Source organism: Aotus nancymaae, unplaced genomic scaffold, assembly GCF_030222135.1.
Source record: "Aotus nancymaae isolate 86718 unplaced genomic scaffold, 86718_ANA_hifiasm-v0.15.2.pri h1tg000021l, whole genome shotgun sequence".
NCBI lineage: Eukaryota > Metazoa > Chordata > Mammalia > Primates > Aotidae > Aotus > Aotus nancymaae.
The window spans coordinates 11,401,661-11,407,660 of NW_026988433.1; positions in this window are offsets into that span (position 1 = coordinate 11,401,661).

Genomic DNA, 6,000 nt, shown 5'->3' on the forward strand with positions numbered 1-6,000 from the left:
GGCTTGGTGGTGTGTGCCTATAATCCCCACTACTTAGGAGGCTAAGCCAGAAGTGCTTGCATCTAGGCAGGCGGAGGTTGCGGTGAGCAGAGATCACACCACTGGACTCCAGCCTGGGTGACAGAGCAAGACCCTGTATTAAAAAAAAAGGAAGAAAGAAACTAGCTTGGTGTGGTGGCCGGCCCTGTAATACCAGCTCCTCTGGAGGCTGAGACAGAATTGCTTGAACCCAGGAGGTGGAAGTTGCAGTGAACTGAGATCCTGCCACTGAACTTCAGCCTTGGCAACAGAGGGAGACTCAGTCTCAATCAATGAATCAATAAATCACATCGCTATCACCTCAGGGCCTCCCACTGGCTACTGTCAATGGAAACAGGTTCAATGAACAAAATAATGCAATGCCCTTGGTTCCCAGAAACCCCCAGTTCAGGACTAGGAACACACATTTAACAGCTAAGGAGTCCTGAGTTCTGGAGGGGGAAGAGGCTGGAAGCTGGGAGGAGAGATTTGCTGATTTAAGAGGAACAGAGGATCTAGGAGTGGTGACTCAGAAGGGGCTTTAGGGTGGAGAGGGTTTCCTCTCTCCAGCTCCTATGTCACGGCCCTCACCCCTCTCCTAATTCTCTATGGTTTGAATTTCCCAATCTGCACAGATCAGAAGTAATAAAAATATCCAGACATGGGTGGGGTGTCTGGGCCATCCCTGCCTCCTGCCCCAGGATCCTAGAGGGGTCCATGGTCAATAACTTTTCCCTACCCTTTTCTTTTGGTGGTGGGGAGACAGGGGTCTCATTGTGTTATCCAGGCTGCATTCGGACTCCTGGGCTCAACAGGCATGCACCACCAAGCCTGGCTACAACAATGTTTTCACACCCCCGGTGACAGGAAGCTCACTCCTTCTAGAAGCTGAGCATGACTGATTGGTTGTCTTGATACTTCAAAAGTTGTCCTTGTATGGAGCTAGTGGCAGCTTCCCTGTAAGTCCTTCCTTGTGTCCTGACTTAGAATGCATGAAATCCCTCTACTGGCCAGCCCTGTGCCAGTTCCACAAGACATCTGAGAGGCAGCTTTTGTGAGTGATCTTGAAGGTTTTCATGGTCAAAGAATTAGGATGCAGGAGGCTGGAAACCAAGTGAGACACTGTCAGGGCTGGTTACAAAATGCAGAATAGGGGCACAGTGGCTCATGCCTGTAACCCCAGCACTTTGGGAAGCCAAGGAGGGCAGATCACTTGAGGTCAGGAGTTCAAGACCAGCCTGGCCAACATGGTGATACCCCGTCTCTACTAAAAATACAAAAATTAGTTGGGCGTGGTGGCACACACCTCTAGTCCCAGCTACTTGGGAGGCCAAGGCAGGAGAATTACTTAATCTGGGAGGCAGAGGTTGCAGTGAGCTGAGATCATGCCACTGCACTCCAGCCTGGCAACAGAGCGAGACTCAGTTTCAAAAAGAAAAGAAAAAATAATGCAGAATGGAGTCGGGTTGGTGAGCCCTGGTGTTGCTCTCAAAATGATTCTCTGTGTCTGAAGCTTAGACCATGCCAGGGGAGTGAACTCTCTCCTTGCCCACCAGTTTCTGGGCTTATAGGCCTCACTCTTCATCCCCCCATTCCTACTCCCTCACTGGTCAGAAGGCTTTGTTGTGTTTGTGTTTGTGCCCTGCCTTTAATTTTTTATTTTATTTTATATTTTTAATTTTTGAGACAGAGTCTCACTCTGTCGTGCAGGCTGGAATGCAGTGGCACAGTCTCGGCTCACTGTAACCTCCGCCTCCTGGGTTCAAGCAATTCTCCTGCCTCAGCCTCCCGAGTAGATGGGATTACAAGCATGTACCACCACACCAGGCTAATTTTTGTGTGTGTATTTTTAGTAGAGACAGAGTTTCACCATATTGGCCAGGCTGGTCTCTAACTGCTGACCTTGTGATCTGCCCGCCTTGGCCTCTCAAACTGCTGGGATTATAGGCGTGAACCACCGCGCCCAGCCTCATGCCTTTATTTATTTATTTATTTTTATTTATTTATTTATTTATTTTTATATGCTTAACTTAATCTTTTCTTCTCTAGTCTTCGCTTCCTTTCAGAGAGATCTAATTTGCCTTTTTTTTTTTTTTATTGCATTTTAGGTTTTGGGGTACATGTGAAAAACATGCAAAGTTGTTGCATAGGTGCATTCATGGCAGTGTGATTTGCTGCCTCCCTCCCCGATGCCTTTAAAAATAAGAACTTTTTCCAGCCTATATAAGAAGTCTTTGCTGACAGGATGCAGTGACTCACATCTGTAATCTCAGCACTTTGGGGGGCCGAGGCGGGCGGATCACCTGGGGTCAGGAGTTTGTGACAAGCCTGGCCAACATGGTGAAACCCCGTCTCTTAAAAAAAAAAAAAATTAGCCAGGCGTGGTAGCAGGCCTGTAATCTGAGCTACTCAGGAGGCTGAGGCATGAGAATCACTTGAACCTGGGAGGCGGAGGTTGCAATGAGCCAAGATTGCACTACTGCACTCCAGCCAGGGCCATAGAGTGAGACTCTGTCTCAAAAAAAAAAAAAAAAAAAAAAAAAAAGAAATCTTTGCCAACCACAAGATCATGAAAATATTCACCTATTTTTTTTTTTTTTAAGTTTTAGACCAGGCATGGTGGCTCCTACCTATAATCCCAGCACCTGGGAGGCCAAGTCGAGAGGATCACTTGCGGCCAAGAGGTGAGAACAGCCTGGGCCACAGAGTGGGACCCGTCTCTACCCACCCCCAGAAGGAAGCATTTCTGCTTGCATGTTTCGGTTTGTAATCCATCTCATACTGATTTATTCTTATTTTTGTTTTTTTCTTAGAGACAGGGTTTTGCTGTGTTGCCCAGGCTGGAGCGCAGTGCTTGTTCACAGGTATGATCATTGCATACTACAGCCTCAAATTCCTGGACTCACGTGATTCCAGCTCCTGCCTCAGCTTCCCAAGTAGCTGGGACTACAGGCATGCACCACCACGCCCGTCAATCAAATACAGATTGTTTTTATGAGATGGAGTTTCCCTCTTGTTGCCCAGGCTGGAGTGTAGACATGTTTTGGGCTCACTGCAACCTCAGCCTTCCGGATTCAAGAGATTCTCCCGCTTCAGCCTCGTGAGTAGCTGGGATTACAGGTGCCCACCACCACGCCCCGCTATTTTTGTATTTCGAGTAGAGACCGGGATTTGCCATGTTGGCCAGACTGGTCTGGAACTCCGACCTCAGCTTATCTACCCACCCCGGCTTCCCAAAGTGCTGGGATTATAGATGTGAGCCACTGTGCCCGGCCTTAAAATAAGGCCTAAAGTCAGGTATAGGTAAGACCTTCAACTTGTTCCCTCCCTCCCTTCCTCCCTTCCTTCCTTCTTTTTTTTGAGAGGGGTCTTGGTCTGTTGCCCAGACTAGACAGCAGTTCCATAATCTCAGCCCACTGTAACCTCTGCCTCCCAGGCGCAAGTGATCCTCTCAGCTCAGCCTCCCAAGTAGCTAGGGCTACAGGCATGCATTGCCACATCTGGCTAATTTTTGTGTGTGGGTTTTTTTTGTTTTTTGTTTTTGTAGAGTTGGGGGTCTTGCCACATTGCCCAGGCTGGTCTTGAACTCCTGGGCTCAAGTGATCTGCTCGCCTCTGCTTCCCAAAGTGCTGGGATTACAGGCTTGAGTACTGTCACCAGCCTCTTTTTTTATTTGTTGTTGTTTTGAGATGAGGTTTCATTCTGTTGTCCAGACTGGAGTGCTGTGGCACAGTCATGGCTCACTGCAGCCTTGATCATCTGAGTTCAAGTGGTCCTCCCACCTCAGCCTCCCAAGTAGCTGAGAGTACATGCACACACCACCACACCTGGCTAATTTTTTATTATTTATAGAGATGGGATCTTGGTATGTGCCTAGGCTGGTATGAAACTCCTGGGCACAAGCAATCCCCGCTCTGTGCCCTCCCAAAGTGCTGAGATTACAGGCACAAGCCAACCCACCCAGCCTAGTTCTCCCTTTACTTTCTTTTTTTTTTTTTCTGAGACTGAGTCTCACTCTGTTGCCCAAGCTGGAATGCAATGGCATGATCTCAGCTCACTACAACCTCTGCCTTCTGGGTTCAGGCAATTCTGCCTCAGCCTCCCGAGTAGCTGGAACTACAAGCGAGTGCCACCATTCCCGGCTAATTTTTGTATTTTTAGTAGAGACGGGGTTTCACCATATTGGCCAAGCTGGTCTCAAACTCCTGACCATGTGATCTACCCTCCTCAGCCTCCCAAAGTCCTGGGACTACAAGTGTGAGTCACCGCACCCGGCAGTTCTCCTTTTTAAAAACTGAATTTGCTGTACTGAATGTTGGGGTAAATTTTGTCAGTGCACATATGCCTTGGAGAATCACAATATCCCCAGGTTAAGAACTTGGTGGGTCTCAGCAGGATCATTTTCCTGGAAGGTCTGGCATCCTCCATTAGCAAGCAGGCCCCACCAGGACACACTGCAGAGATTAGCACCTGAGATCAGGAGGACTCTTACGGGTTGAACTGTGTCCCCCGAAAAAAGACATTGTAGTCCTAAACCTCATTACCTCAGAATGTGACCTCATTTGGGGCTGGCCATAGTGGCTCATGCCTGTAATTCCAGCATTTGGGAGGCTGAAGCAGGTGGGTCACCTGAGGTCAGGAGTTCGAGACCAGCCTGGCCAACATGCTGAAACCCTGTCTCTACAAAAAATACAAAAATTAGCCAGGGGTGGTGGCGGGCATGTGTAATCCCAGCTACTCGGGAGGCTTAGATGAAGAATCACTTGAACCTGGGAGGTGGAGGTTGCAGTGAGCTGAGATTGCACCATTGCACTTCAGCCTAGGCAACAAGAGTGAAACTCCATCTCAAAAAAAAAAAAAATGTGACCTCATTTGGAGAGTCTTTACAGAGGTAATCAAATTAAGATGAGGTCATAGGGTGGGCCTTTGTAGGGTTTGAATCTGTGTCCTCACACAAAGCTCATGTTCAGTTGTAATCCCCAGTGTTGGAGGTAGGGCCTGGTGAGGTGATTGGATCACGAGGGAGTTTCTCATGAACGGCTTAGCGCAATCCCCTGGGTGCTATGATGGTGAGATCTGGTTGTTTAAAAGTGCATAGCACCTCCCACCCGCTCTTCCGCCTGCTCCGGCCATGTGAAGGGCTGGCTCCTCCTTTGCCTCAGTCATGATCGGAAGCTTCCTGAGGCCTGCCCAGAAGCAGATGCTGCGATGTTTCCTGCACAGCCTTCAGAACCAAGAGCCAGTTCATCCTCTTTTCTTTATAAATTAGAGTCTCAGGTATTTCTTTTTTTTGAGATGGAGTCCCACTCTGTCTCCCAGGCTGGAGTGCAGTGGCTTGATCTGGCCTCACTGCAACCTCTGCCTCCCAGGTTCAAGTGATTCTCCTGCCTCAGCCTCCTGAGTAGCTAGCTGGGACTACAGGCATGCATCACCATGCCCAGCTAATTTTTGTATTTTTAGTAGAGGAGGGGTTTCACCATGTTGGCCAGGCTGGTCTCAAACTCCTGGCCTCAAATGATCTGCCCACCTTAGCCTCCCAAAATGCTGGGATTACAGGCATGAGCCATGGTGCCCAGCCTTAGGTCGGTCTTTCTTTCTTTCTTTCCTTCCTTCCTTCCTTCCTTCCTTCCTTCCTTCCTTCTTTCTTTCTTTCTTTCTTGAGATGGAGTTTTGCTCTGTTGCCCAGGCTGGAGTGCAATGGTGCAATCTCAGCTCATTGCAACCTCTGGCTCCTGGGTTCAAGCAGTTCTCCTGCCTCAGCCTCCCAAGTAGCTAGGATTACAGGTGCCTGCCACAACACTCAGCTAATGTTTTGTATTTTTAGTAGAGACGGAGTTTTACCATGTTGGCCAGGCTGGTCTTGAATTCCTGACCTCAGGCGATTCAACTGCCTCAGCCTTCCAAAATGCTGGGATTACAGGCACGAGCCACCACGCTGGGCTGGTGTTTCTTTATAGCAGTGAGAGAACGGAGTCATACAGC